Consider the following 16,014-nt stretch of genomic DNA (forward strand, 5'->3'; position numbering starts at 1 on the left):
TGTGTAAGATACTGAACCCAATTCCTTGTAAAAACTGCAAGGAAGGAGATCTACAGAGATTACTATACATTTTTATAATTACCATCAAAGATAATCTCAAACTTATCTTCATGATGCAGTTTTACTAATTGTTTCTTTAACAGTCCAGCTGTGTTTACCTGAAATCTCTGGATGGTGAACTTTTCTAGAGCTAACTGTACTTTATGTAAAATAAAAGTTTATTTTCCACTTAACATAATCTTAGTCCCAGAAATAGTATAATTCTTTAGAGAAAAGCTTTCAAGAGAGTCATCAAATGAATTTCCCTCTTTTCAAATATGATTGTATGTAAATTGAATACACACATTGTCAATAAAATTTTTTTAGTGTTATGATGGTCACTGAAAGAGTCCATTTTCAGGACTTTGTGGAACTGGCAAGATGTGTTCAAAGGATAATGAAATTAGACTCTTTAGTAAACAAACATGTAACTCAATTCTGTATATACTCAATAAAACCATTTAAAAATATAGGACTGTAATAATTTCTCATCAAAATTTTAAAACTATATATTTCATGTTTAGGATTAGCATTTTTTTAAGCAAGGAAGAAAAAGAAAGACAAACTGTTTTCTAAATGCTGAACTCTTTCTAAAGAGTTTAGTGAAGAAAACTGGAAGATATAAAATTGTGCTTGATTTTTGTCTCCTCTATGAAAAGCTTACTGTTTAATAAATCTCTTTTTCTCCTCAGATTTGGGATGCTAAGTGCAAGAATAATCCAATGTTACAGGTAAAATTAGCTAATCTAGGAGCCTTAGAACCAATTATATCATTAGCAGGGAGTTTTAGCTCGCACAGTCATGAGTAGAAGGAACTTCAAACATGATTACTGAACACCAAAATGACCTCACCAACATCAGTCTTTCTCATCTGTCAACTCAGATCTCATACTCCAACTCTGTAACTGGTGATGAGCTCTGTTCTTTGCAGGGAGTCCTCTCTGGATGTTCAAACTAAAACAAAAGTGATCACTTGTAAAATTCAAAATATGTATGGCAAAACCAATACAATATTGTAAAGTAATTAGCCTCTAATTAAAATAAATAAATCTATATTTTAAAAATATCATAAAAGAATAAGCAAATCACATTTGCAAGAGAAATAAGACAGCACAATTCTTAACGTTCAGAATAAAGAAAACGTTGGAATCCACAGGATTCCAATGTGAAAATCATCATTGATGAGCAAGACAAAAAAAAAAAAAAGAAATCATAGAGCTGTTCCTTTATGGCATCAGGTTAAGAAACATTCAATTTAAGCAGTTATACATGGGACCAGAATTACATGATCCTGGTGCAATTTTCTCATAGTCAACTCAGTCCCTGCTTTACAATTAAGAGTATCTCAAATGGCAATCCCCTTTTTTCTTTGTTTATTGTTTTTTGAGGTTTTTATTTCGAGGGTGGGGATATGTGTTGGTGAGGTAGATGGACAACATGGGTAATGGGGGATTTGAGACATTTTAGAATTTAACAAAAAGTTTGGATCCTATGCTTTTTAACATGCTGTCTAGGTTTGTCATAGCTTGCTTTTCTTCCAAAGAGTAAGCATCTTTAATTTCATGGCTGCAGTTATCAGCAGCAGCCCAAGAAAATAGTCTGTCACTGTTTCCTCTTTTCACCACCTATTTGCAATGAAAAACAAATAAACAAACAAACAGAAACCTCCTCCATAAGCTTAGTGATAGATTTCCATCCTGCACACAGTTGACATAATGTCAAAGATGTCAGTCTGTATGTATGCTGGGACAGACCATTATTTCTCTTCAGTCTCCTTAGGCTGTGGTCTAAGGATAAATTTTTCTGTGTGGTAATTTGGAAACTAGTCAAGGAGATTCTAAAAAAACCCATCAAGTTATAATTACCTGAAAAGCTTTTAAGAATAGGTCCTGTTTCCAGAGGGTCTAATATGATTGGTCTGGATGAGGTTGTAGGCATAAGGTTTATTAGAATTTTTGAGGGGCTTAACTATCCTGAGCAGTCACCTCTGTTGTCTCAAATACATATTCATTCAAGGGGGCATGGAAAATCCCAAGGCAAGACTCATCAATATCAACTGTATCAGCTTTGTTAGCAGTTAGAGGAAATTTTTAGTCTAAAATATGGTTTCTGTAGTTGGCATAAGATTTATAATGCATTCCCAGAACAAAGATCCTAGAGTTAAATAAAAAAATTGTGGTATGCAAACATATTTGAGAGAATAAAAGATTTCTCTATCCTAAGGTTTATCATCAAAGCAAGAGCATTTGCTTAATTTTTAGAATCAACATAGGAAAGAGTACAACAAAAGCTATTTATAATTTGCATATATTAGCAAGCATTTTTTCTTGTATTGAGCATAGTGATCCAATGTTATTCATAAGAATTGCTTTCATTTAATATTTTTGGGATATTTTGGGGCTTCCCTCAAGGCTCAGTAGTAAAGAATCCACCTGCCAATGCAGGAGACACAGGTTCGATCCGTGGTGGAGAAAAAAATCTCACATACTTCAGAGCAACTAAGCCCCTGTGCCACAACTATTGAGCCTGTGCTCTAAAGCCTGGAAGTTGCAACTACTGAATTCCATGTGCCCTATAGCCTGTGCTCCATAAGAGAAGCCATAGCAATAAGAAGCCCATGCACCACATCTCGAGAATAGACCCTGCTCTCTGCAACTAGAGAAAAGTCTACACAGCAACGAAGACCCAGAGCAGCCAAAAATAAATAAAGAAGTAAAATTATAAAATTAACAGGATATTTTGAATAACCACATTTAACTACTGAGTAAAATGTTTTGCTCAACATGAAGCTGATTTTCAGCATCTGAGATTCCTAGTACTTTTTTGCTTCTACACACGGGTCAGCAAGCTGACCCAGTAACCAGTAACCAACCAGTTACTGTTCCAGTAACCTATGTGACACATCGGGCCTACCGTCTATTTTGGTATGGGCCACATGTTATGATTTTTACATTTTTCAAATAGTTGAAAACAACTCAAAGGAAGAATAATGTTTCATGACATATGAAAATTATGTGAAACTGAAATCCCAGTACTCATAAATAAAGCTTTATCAGGACTCAGTCATGCTTATATAATATCTATCTATGTTACTTTCACACTACATAATACTTATAATACAGAACATATAGCCTTCAAAGTCTAAATATTTATTATCTAGGGTTCTACACACACACAAAGTTTGCAGATCCTTATTCTATACCTGGGGCTTTTCAGGGGGCGCTAGTATTGAAAAACCCACTTGCTAATACAGGACACTTAAGAGACTTGAGTTTAGTCATTGGGTCAGGAGGATCCCCTAGAGGAGGAAACAGAGCCTCACTCCAATATTCTTCTCTGGAGGAGTCTATGGACAGAGGAGCTTGGCAGGCTACAGTCCATGGGGGCACAAAGAGTTGAACATGACTGAAAGTCTCAGAACATGCACACATGCTATGTATTAAATATTTTAAAATCATATTGAAGCATTAAAGATAATGTATCTAACCAAGTGCCAGAGATTATCATACTAAGTGATTGGAGTCAGATAGAGAAACATAAATATCACTTACATGTGGAATCTAGAAAAATTTATACAAATGAATTATTTCCAAAACAGAAAGAAATTCACAAGTATAGGAAATAAACTTGTGATTACCAAAGGAGGATGAGAAGAGAGGTAAATTAGGAGATTGAGATTAACATATACACACTATTATATATAAAATAGGTAACCAAAGCATAGCCCAGAGAATGGTACTTAATATTTTACAATAACTTCTCCCAAGTGGCTCAGTGGTAAAGAATCCTCCTGCAATGCTGAAAATGCAGGTTTAATCCCTGGATACAGAAAATCCCCTGGAGAAAGGTATGGCAATCCCCTCCAGAATTCTTGCTGGGAGAATCCCATGAACAGAGGAGCCTGGCAGGCTATTGTCCATAGGGCTGTAAAGACTCCATCTGTGGTAGTCCATTTATCTTTGCCTGAAATTGTTTTCTTTGGCCATATTCCCCAAATCTATTCTATTCAAGAATTATTTCTATATTTTCCCTCATCTTTTCTCATTCATTTTTTTAATCTTCTTCTCTCTTCTGGTTTCCTTGGGGGCAGAGGTGAGTACCTCAGATGTTGAAGGATATGATAATCAAATTATTCAATAAATAATCATGTTACAGTGCTTGATGTGTATCCTTTGTATGTGTTCTTGCAAAATCTATATTGCTTTGACTGTATTTTTATATTTATATAGGTGATAATGTATGATAATGTTTTCACATGGTAATTTGCTTTTACTGCTAACATCTAGAATATCATTGTTCTTAATTTCTTCACATTTTTCTCATATTAGGCTATTTTATATATTTCTTCTTTTTTTTTTCCTGTACACTCTCACAGTGATGGGCACTAACCTGGACTGCTTCCAGCTCCCAGACACAAATAGCACTGTAAGTAATATCCTTCTATGTGCTTTTTATGAATTCAAGTGAAAATTTATTTTACTTACATCCTCAAAACAAAAATTCTATTATCATAGAACATCTTATACTAAATTTGTTCAGATACCATCAAGTCAGTGTCAACAATAACTACACTGATATGTATTCCCATCAGCAGAGTATAAATATCTCAAGAACTTAAGGATTTACTTTCTAGAGTAAACATGAAGCACCAGTTACATGGTCTTGTGCTGAGGTATAACTGTAATGCTTGCTAATCTCTCAATTTCTCATTTTCATTAATTACAACTTGCATTTTAATATTATTACATCTTTAGTGTGTGGCACAATAATATATTTATTATAGCAATGAATTATCTAAATCAACCTTTTTTAATATATAAAATAAAATTTATATATTTCCTTACTTACCAAAGAGTTTTAACTTTAATAAACGATGTGGCATGCAGAATAATGCCCCAAGATAACTGTATACTAATCCTAGGAATCTGTAAATATGTTGTAATATGTTATGTAAAAAATGAGAATCAAGTTTTCAGAAGGAATTAAGGTTGTTAGTTAGCTCCTCTTATATATGGATAGTATTGTAAAATATCTGAGTGGGTCCAAAGTAATCATAATGGTCCCTAAATGTACAAGAGGAAAGCAGAAAAGTCAGTTAGATTCAAATATAATGATGGCTTTATTGTCAGCATGATACACTGTAGGAAGGATTTCACTGATTATTGCTGATTTTGAAAATTAATCAAGACCGCCATGAGCCAAGGAATAAAATCAGCCTCTAGCAGCCTAGAAGGACAAGAAAACTATACTCCCTATCATAGGATGGATAGTGATTTCCTCAAATTTATTGTTGTTTTTTAGTTGCTAAGCCGTTATCTGACTCTTGTGTGATGCTGCTGTAAAAGAGTGAGACACAATTTAACCCACCAGTCTCCTCTGTCCATGAGATTTCTGTAGCCCACCAGGATCTTCGGTCCATGGGATTTCTCAGGCAAGAATACTGGAGTGGGTTGCCATTTCCTTCTCCAGGGCATCTTCCTGATCCAGGCGTCAAACCCGAGTCTCATGAATTGCAAGCAGATTCTTTACAACTGAGCCACCAGGGAAGCCATTTTCCTCAGACGTTCATGTCTTAATTAGGAAACCTGTGAATATGTTAAATTCCATGATAAAAAGGGACTCTTTAGATGTTATTAGAGTAAGAATTTTGAGTTTAATTAATCTGTGATTATCTGATTGGGCCAATGTAATCACCACTTCAGTTCACTTGCTCAGGTGTGTCCGACTCTTTGTGACTCCATGGACTGCAGCACTCCAGGACTCCCTGCAGTCCATCACTAACTCCCGTAGCCTAATCAAACATATGCCCATCGAGTTGGTGATGGACTCTGTCCATCTCATCCTCTGTCATCCACTTCTACTTTTGCCTTCAGTCTTTCCCAGTATCAGGGCCTTTACCAAAGAGTCAGTTCTTTGCATGAGATGGCCAAAGTATTGGAGCTTCAGCTTCAGCATCAGTCCTTCCAAAGAATATTCAGGACTGATTTTACTTAGGATTGACTGGATTGGTCTCCTTGAAGTCCAAGGGATTCTTAACAGTTTTTCCAACACCACAGTTCAAAAGCATCAATTCTTTGGCACTCAGCTTTCTTTACTGTCCAAATCTCAGATCCATACATGACTACCAGAAAAACGATAGCTTTGACTAGATGGACCTTTGTCAGCAAAATAATGTCTCTGCTTTTGAATATGCTGTTTGTCAAAGCTTTCCTTCAAAGGAGAGAGCGTCTTTTAATTTCATGGCTGTGGTCACCATCTGCAGTAATTTTGTAGCCCAAGAAAATAAAGTCTGTCACTGTTTCTATTGTTTCCCCACCTATTTGCCATAAAGACATGGGACCAAATGTCATGATCTTTGTTTTTTGATTGTTGAGTTTTAAGCCAGCTTTTTCACTCTCCTCTTTCACTTTCATCATGAGGCTCTTCAGTTCCTCTTCCCTTTCTGCCATAAGAATGGTATCATCTGTGTATCTGAAGTTATTGATATTTCTCCCTGCAATCTTGATTCCAGCTTGTATTTTGTCCAGCCCAGCATTTCACATGATGTACTCTGCATATACATTAAATAAGTAGGGTGAGAATATACAGCCTTGATGTACTCCTTTCCCAGTTTGGAACCAGTGTATTGTTCCATGTACAGTTCTAACTATTGCTTCTTAATCTGCATACAGATTTCTCAGGAAGCAGGTAGGGTGGTGTGGTATTCCCATCTCTTGAAGAATTTTCCACAGTTTGTTGTGATCCACACAGTCAAAGGTTTTAGCATAATCAATGAAGTAGAAGATGTTTTTTTCTGGAACTCTCTTGCTTTTTCTGTGATCCAATGAATGTTGGAAATTTAATCTCTGATTCCTCTGCCTTCTCTAAATTCAGCTTGAATACCTGGATGTTCTTGGTTCCCATACTGTTGGAGCCTCAGTTGAAGAATTTTGAGCATTACTTTGCTAATGTGTGAGATTTGTGCAATTGTGCTGCAGTTTGAACATTCTTTGACATTGCCTTTCTTTGGGATTGGAATGAAAACCAACCTTTTCCAGTTCTATGGCCGCTGCTGAGTTTTCCAAATTTTCTGGCATGCTGAGTGCAGCACTTTGATAGTATCATATTTTAGGAATTGAAATAGTTAGCTGGAATCCCATCACCTCCACTAGCTTTGTTCATAGTGATGCTTCCTAAGGCCCATTTGACTTTGAATTCCACAATGTCTGGTTCTAAGTGATGGATCACACCATCGCAGTTATTCGGCTCATTAAGAGCTTTTTTGTATAGTTTTGTATATTCTTACCACCTTCCTTTTCTTATTATCTTCTGCTTCTGTTAGGTCCCTACCATTTCTGAAACACAATGGAGTTTACACTGTTGAATTTTAAAAACTGCTTAGAACGAATGCTTCCCTTTTCCTCTCATTTTCTCCCTTTTGAATAGGAATGTCTAAAATTCGTATCCAGTGTTAATTACATTTTAATTTTTAGTATTGATAATTTAATTTCTAGTTTCATAGGTTCAAAAACACATAGGAATTTTGCCCCAGGATGAGTTCTCTCTATACTCTCCTGATGAAATGTGGGTCTTTTGAGCTGATGACATTAAAATGAGATTTCTGATTCGGAAGCATTGCTACAGTGGGATAAGACTTTGGTGTGTGGCAAGTGTATTTTTTTTCATGTGTGATAACCAGTGATCTTTGTGGCACAGATGACAGGCTGCAGTAAGTTGAATAGTGGTGACCCTAAGTTTCTTTATTCTCATCCCAGAAATGTAATATATAACCTTACTTAGTGAACATTAAAGATATGCTTAAAAATCTTGAAATTAGGTTTACCCTGGATTAACAGGGTGAGCTCAATATAAATGAAAGAGTCTTTATAAGAGGATGACAGGAGGATCAGAGCAGTAATAAATGTGATAATAGAAGCAAGATGTTGGAGTAATATTAAGATGGGATGATGATACAAGGAATCAAAATGACCTTTAGAAACTGAAAAAAAGTAAATGGATTCTTCTCTAAGTGAAAATGAAAGTCTCTCAGTCATGTCCGACTCTTTGCCACCCCATGGACTGTATAGTCCATGGGATTCTCCAGGCAAGAATACTGGAGTGGGTAGCCTTTCCCTGCTCCAGGGGATCTTCCCAACCCAGGGAATGAACCCAGGTCTCCCACATTGCAGGCAGATTCTTTAGCAGCTGATCCCCGAGGGAAGCCCATTCTTCTCTAAAGTCCTTCAGAAAGGATTACAACGTTGCTGACATATTAAGTCCAGTGAGCCCTATTTTCGATTTATAACTTACAGAAGTATAAGATGATAAATTTGTGATATTTTAGTTTACTAAGTTGATGGTAATTTGTTACAGCAACAATAGAAAACTAACATAAAAAATGACAGTTTTGATGTTGGAAAAACCCTTGGATTTCCCAGAATCTTTGAATGAACAACTTAAAAGAGGGATTGTTTGAGGATATTTTTATCTATATATTGAATTGCAGAGCAGGATCACATCCAAGTTCAGCTATTATGAAGCTTGTCTGAGTTGATATATGTTTGCAACAGAGTGCTTTGAAAGTAAGTGAAAGCTGGCAGAGATACCTTAGCATCTGGGAAATTCTACAAACTGTGATAATCTGATAAAATAGATAGATGGTAAATTTCTGAAGAAATGCAAACATAATCTTATAATAGTAAGATTCCAGCATCTGAAACAGTGCCTGGCATCTGGTGGTCAAAAAATATTTATCAAATAAATGTCATCAAATCACCTGCTCTTCCCAGAGATATTGTGTTGTTTCTTATCTTCAAGTGCTTCTCTTTCTGTTATCCTCTGTCAGAGATGGCCTCCATTCTCTTCTTAACTCCTGAGTCACTACCTTTCAGATATCTTTTGTATCATATCAGATGTATTTTCCCTGCAAGCTTTTGCTATTGCTCTTTGTATAATCATAGTAGTCTGTGTGTATTTTTGTAATAATATTAAAAATTATTTTTTTAATATTACAGATTCCTGTGTTTGTCTCCTACACCACAAGGTGATTTTTTCTTGGTGAGCAATCTTTTGTATTTATTTCTATATTCCATGCATTTCTTCACAATGGGAAGAACTCAGAGCTTATGAATGCATATAAGAAATTAACAAATTATTATGTAAATTAAAGTGTAAAAGGATAAGCCCAAATACTTGTATATATGAGGGAAAATAATTTCCAGGTCTTTCCCCTATTTGTTTCCCATTTTTTTACCATAGCTGTTTAAAAGATTCCAATGACCTATTTCCTTTTCTTCAATTGAGATATGATGGCATATAACATTGCATAAGTTTAAGGTGTACAATATGTTGATTTGCTACATTTGGACACTGCAATACAATTGCCACCGTAGCACTGGCTAACGTCTCCAATTTTTATCATGTCACATAATTGTCACATAATTATCACTTCTTTTTCTGAGGCAGAAATATTAAAGATCTAGTTTCTTAATGATTCTGAGGTATACAATAGAGTTTCTCAGAAGTAAATACAGTTTCCCCCTTACAGATGTTATTATTATAAAATAATTAGAAGATTTTAAAAATATGCATGCACTGTCTAAACACATGAGACTCTTTAGGTGAGTAGTTGGTGATGACATGCTCTTCAGACTAACAGGAGTTGATTCCAGAAGCAAACCTTGGACTCAAAAGTCATCTATGGAAGCTATGCATTGATCAGTGCTTCAAAGTTGATATTTCTCATGCTATCCATAAAATAGCCCTGTCTTAGTTTTTTTTGTCTGTTGTAACAGAATCACATAAACAGAGTGATTCAGAAGCAACAGGAGTTTATTTTTAATATTCTGGAGATTGGGAAGCCTAAGACAGGGTCACCAGCAGATTCAGTGTCTGATGAAGACCCACTTCTTACTTCAGAGTTGGCTGTCTTCTCATTGTAATGTCAGAGGAAAGTATTCTTCTATTTTTAAATAGAAGGTCTATTTTATAAGAACATTCTCCAATACTTCGGCCACATGATACGAAGAGCTGACTTACTGGAAAAAGATCCTGATGCTGGGAAGGATTGAGGACAGGAGGAGAAAGGGGTTAGAGGATGAGATGGTTGGATGGCATCATCTATTCAATGAACATCAACTTGGGCAGACGCTGGGAGATGGTTCGGGACAGGAAGGACTGGTGTGCTGCAGTTCATGTGGCTGCATAGATTCAGATATGACTTGGCAACTGAACAACAACATTCCCATTTATTTGGACCCTCCTTCATAACATAATAACCTTCCAAATTCTTTACTTTCCAGTTTCATCATATTAAAGATTAGATTCTAACATAAAATTTGGTGGAGAGGGAAGTGAAACTTAAAACTTCAGTCTACATCAAGCTCCCTTATTTTGTTCTGATTTTATTCTCTGAAATCTTAAGTTGATAGAATCAGGATTTAGAAGTAAAAGTTTGCGCATGAAGTTGGAAAGATCAGAATAATCAATGATGGCTGGAGAGAAAAGAATCCCTGAAGTTAAAAAGGAAAATAGAAATCAGAAGCATGAATCTTGGAGCCATTAACACAAACAAAAAATCTTATTTTAATAGATTTCCCCAAATAGTATAGCAATTAAGAAAGTTACAATAACTATTATAAATAAGATAGCAACATACAGTTAAACTGCCTGTTTATAAAAGCTTTAAGTAAAAATCTTACCAATAAAAACTAAACAGTTAAGTAGCATATACTTTTAATTTCATAAGAAATATTGTTTAATAGCACCACAAAAGCATTGTTTAACTCAATAAATAGCCATTAATATGATATATTTACTTACAGATTTTTTTTCAGAGGTATACATTTTCTCTACCCTGTTAAATACAATATGATGACCCTAAATAGCATTATTGTTTTTCCCATGAGATATTGATGAGCTTGAATATACATTAGCAACCTTTCTAACATTATTTACACAATTACCAACATTTCAAATGTCCTTTGAGTCAGCTTTCCCATCTTGCTGTCCCCCTCAAATAGTGAAAGTAATAAAATATTTAATATATATTTATTTTATGGGTCATTTTTAATCTTTTAAAAAAGTATACTTTCCCAAAAGCTGTTATAGTGTGTCCCACATTAAGATATTTATTTATTTACCAGAACAATTTGGTAGTTGATTTGAATTTATCATGGCTCCAAAACCTTGAAAATATATTTTACTTCTGTGGTTCTAGTCTTTCATTTACAGAAGGAAGTGGCTGCTCTAGATTAGTGGGTTTCACCTGTAATTCTAACATCCCATGATTCAGTTTGGCTTTTAACCAGAGAATATTCCATCTTATGAAAGAAAACCCAAAATAAAGAAAAATCTCTCAATTCAGACCAATGATGGTCTGAAGAAAGAGCATCCAATCTCCTGCCTCATCCTTAACATTCAGGGTTATGTAATTATAAATATAGATGGTCAAGCTCATCAGTGCTTGCTAGTTACTGGTGCTACCCTTTCTACATTAAACACTGACAGTCTCCCTCAGGTACCTTTGCTAAACCTCTTCCTCTGACTAAATATACCACAGAGATTATACCTATCTCCCATCTTTTAAATGTAATCTTTCTGCCCTTGCTGGAAAAATATGAAAATCAAAGAACACAACCCTTTCTGCCTGTGATACCACCTCTGTGAATTTAATAAGGAGATATTTGCTCACAAATGGAATAATAATATTAGATGTCCATTAGATGGACTATTTATTGAGGTTCCAGAAGATGTCTCTATTTCTAATCAAGTTGTGTATTCTCTGGATGTACCTTTGCCTTATTTACTATATTTGATGAAAACCTGATAAAGCTTTTGACACCAGAGCTGATACTCTGTAGTCCAGAGATTCTTCTGACATGGTAATGGTAGTTGAACCAAAGAATGTCAAGTATCCTTTCAAAAACCATCCACATAAAGGACAAGATCCTCAAATCAGAGCATACTTCCCCTTCTTTTTATTATAAAATTTTAACATTCCCCTGCCTGCCACCAAATCTGTCAAATGCAAATGATGTTGACTTACTCCTTTGCTATGAACAAATAGTTTCTATTTGTTCTCATGGGCTCCCCAGGTGGCACAATGGTAAAGAGTCAGCCTGCCAATCCAGGAGACATAGGAGGTGTGGGTTCAGTCTCTGAGTCGGGAAAATCCCCTTGAGTAGGAAGTGGCAACCTATCCCAGTGTTCTTGCCTGGAAAATCCCATGGACAGTGGAGCCTGGTGGCCTACATTCCTTGGAGTTGCAAAAAGTCAGACACGACTGAGTGACTGAGTATGCACATAATGCATGCACACATTTTTTCTCATTTGGATCACTTTTATTTATTATAACATAACTAAAGTTGACTTATATGGAAAGACATCTTCAATCAGAAGCTATAAGTAGAAAATTTATTTCAAAGCTTTTGAAAGGACAGCTAACAGAAAGAAACTCTCTGTCTGCTGGACTGGGTGTCTGAATGGAAGTATTGTGTAAACAATTCATCTTTTTTTAGTAAAGATGGTGGAGTAGAAAGATGTACACTCATCTGCAAGAACACCAAAATTGCAACTAACTGCTGAACAACCATCAATAGGAGAATGTTGGATCACACAAAGAAAAAAAAAAAAAACCCACATCCAAGGGCAAGGGAGGAGCCCCAGGGAGATGGTAGGAAGGGTAAAATCAAATTTAGAATCAAATTCCATATCCTAGAGACACTCAGAGGGCTCAAACAAAACCTTATGAGCACCAGGACCCAGGGATCCCACAAAAGACTGAGCCAGACCTGCTTTTGAGTTTTGAGTGTCTCCTGTGGAGGCAAAGGTCAGCAGTGGCCTGCTATGGGGACAGGGGCTCTGACTGAAGCAGACCTGGGAGGAGCCAAGTGTCAGCCCCACCACAGAACCACCAACCAGACGACCTAGAAATTGGAGAACAAATATACCAAAGAAGCTTTCACACTGTGCAAAAGTTCTAAGGCCCACAGCAGATTTCCCAACCTGAAGATCCTACAAAGGGACTGAGAACCCCCAGGGAATCCGAATTTGAGTGTCAGTGGGATTTGATTACAGAACTTCCACAGGACTGGGGAATGGCACAAACAAAACCTTGTGCATACCAGGACCCAAGATAAAGGAGCAGTGACCCCACAAGAGACTAAATCAGACTTGCCTGTGAGTGCCCAGAAGTCTCCATTGGCAGAGTGGGTTGATAGTAGCCTGCTGTGGGATCAGGGGCTCTGATTAGAACAGTCCTGGGAGCTGCGATGTGCTGGCATAAGTACTTTTGAAGGAGGTCACCATTACTGCCATTAACCTTACCATAGTTTGGCCTCAGGCCAAACTACAGGGAGGGTACACAGACAAACCCACCAACAGAAAATTGGATTAAAGAGTTACTGAGTATGGCCATCAGAGCAAGACCCAGATTCCCCCACAGCCAGTCCCTCCCATTGGGAAGCTTTCAAAAGCCTCTTAATCCTTATCCATCAGAAGGCAGACAAATAAAAACACAGAGGCAGAAAACTAACCAAACTGGTCACGTGGATCACAGGCTTGTCTAACTCAATGAAATTATGAACCATGCCATGTAGGGCCACCCAAGATGGACAGGTCATGGTGGAGAGTTCTGACAAAATGTAAACCCCTTCAGTATTCTTGCCTTGAGAACCCCACGACCAGTATGAAGAGGGGGAAAAAAAAGATATGACATGGAAAGATGAACTACTGAGGTCAGAAGGTGCCCAATATGCTACTAGAGAAGAGTGGAGAAATGCACCAGAAAGAATGAAGAGTCTGAGCCAAAACAAAATAAATGCCCAGTTTTGGATATGACTGGTGATGTAAGTGAAGTCAGATACTATAAAGAACAATATTGATTAGGAACATGGAATGTTAGTTTCATGAATCAAGATAAATTGGAAGTGGCCAGACAGGAGATAGCAAGAGTGAACATCAACATTTTAGGAATCAGTGAACTAAAATGGACCGGAATGGGTAAATTTAATTCAGATGATCATTCTGTCTACTACTGTGGGCAAGAATCCCTTAGAAAAAATGGAGTAACCTGTATAGTCAACAAAAGAGTCCAAAATGCAGTACTTGGATACAATCTCAAAAAAATGACAGAATGATCCCAGCTCATTTCCAAGGCAAACGATTCAGTATCACAGTAATCCAAGTTTATGCCCCCAATCCCTAATGCCAAAGAAGCTGAATTTGACCCGTTCTATGAATCTCTATAGACGATCTAGAACTAACATCAATAAAAAGATGTCCTTTTCATCGTAGGGGACTGGAATGCAAAAGTAGAAAGTCAAAAGCTACCTGGAGTAACAAGCAAGTTTGACCTTGGAGTACAAAATGAAGCAAGGTGAAGGCTAACAAAGTTTTGCCAAGAGAACACAATGGTCATAGCAAACACTCTCTTCCAACAATACAAGACATGACTCTACACATCGACATCATCAGATGGTCAATACTGAAATCAGATTGATTATATTCTTTGCAGTCAAAGATAGAGAAGATCTATACAGTTTGCGAGGGTGGGGAAGACCAGAGACTGTCTGTGGCTCAGACCATGAACCTCTTATTGGCAAATTCAGACTGAAATTGAAGAAAGTAGCAAAAACCATTAGAACATTCAGATATGACCTAAATTAAATCCCTTGGGATTATACAGTGGAAGAGACAAATAGATTCAAGGGATTAGATCTGAAAGACAGAGAGCCTGAAGAACTATGGACAGACATTTGTAACATTGAGGTTGTAATCAAAACCATCCCCAAGAAAAAGAAATGAACAAAGGCAAAATGGTTGTCTGAAGAGGCCTTACAAATTGCTAAGAAAAGAAGACGAGCAAAAATCAAAGGAGGAAAGGAAATATATATATCCATCTAAATGCAGAGTTCCAAAAAATAGCAAGGAAAAATAAGAAAGCCTTCCTAAGTGATCAGCACAAAGAAATAGGGGGGAAAACAGAAGGGGAAATATTAGAGATCTCTTCAGCAAGATTGGAAATACCAAGGGAACATCTCATGCAAAGATGGGCACAATAAGGGCAGAAATGATATAGACCTAACAGAAGCAGAAGATATTAAGAGAAAGCAGCAAGAATACACAGAAAAACTACCCAAAAAAGATCTTAATGATGCAGATAAGCACAATAATGTGATCACTCACCTAGAGCCAGACATCCTGGAGTGTGAAGTCAAGTGCACCTTAAGAAGCATCACTACAAACATAGCTAGAGGAGAAGATGAAATTCCAGATGAGCTATTTCAAATCATAAAAGATGATACTGTGAAAGTGCATCATAGCACTCACTATTCCAGCAAATTTGGAAAGTCAGCAGTAACCACAAGACAGGAAAAGTTAAGTTTTCATTCCAATCCCAAAGAAAGGCAATGCCAAAGAAAGTTCAAACTACAGCACAATTGCACTCATCTCACATGTTAGCAAAGTAATTCTCAAAATCCTCCAAGCTGAGCTTCAGTAGTATGTGAACTGAGAACTTTCAGATGTTCAAGCTGGATAAAGAAAAGTTAGAGGAACCAGAGATCAATTTGCCAACATCTGTTGGATTGTAGAAAAAGTAAGAGAATTCCAGAAAAACATCTACTTCTGCTTAATTAACTATGCTAAAGCCTTTGACTGTGTGTATCACAACAAACTGTGGAAAATTCTTCAAGAGGTGGGAATAACAAGGCCACCTACCTGCCCCCTGAGAAATCTATATGCAGGTCAAGAAGCAACAGTTAGAACCAGACATGGAACAACGGACTGCTTCCAAATCGGTGAAAGAATGAATCAAGGCTGTATATTGTCACCTTGCTTATTTAACTTACATGTAGAGTACATCATGCAAAATGTTGGACTGGATGAAGCACACCTGGAATCAAGATTTCAGGGAGAAATATCAGTAATCTCTAATATGCAGATGACATCACCATTATGGCAGAAAGAGAAGAGGAGCTAAAGAGCCTCTTGATG

The sequence above is a fragment of the Ovis canadensis genome, chromosome 3 (assembly GCF_042477335.2).
Source record: "Ovis canadensis isolate MfBH-ARS-UI-01 breed Bighorn chromosome 3, ARS-UI_OviCan_v2, whole genome shotgun sequence".
Lineage (NCBI taxonomy): Eukaryota > Metazoa > Chordata > Mammalia > Artiodactyla > Bovidae > Ovis > Ovis canadensis.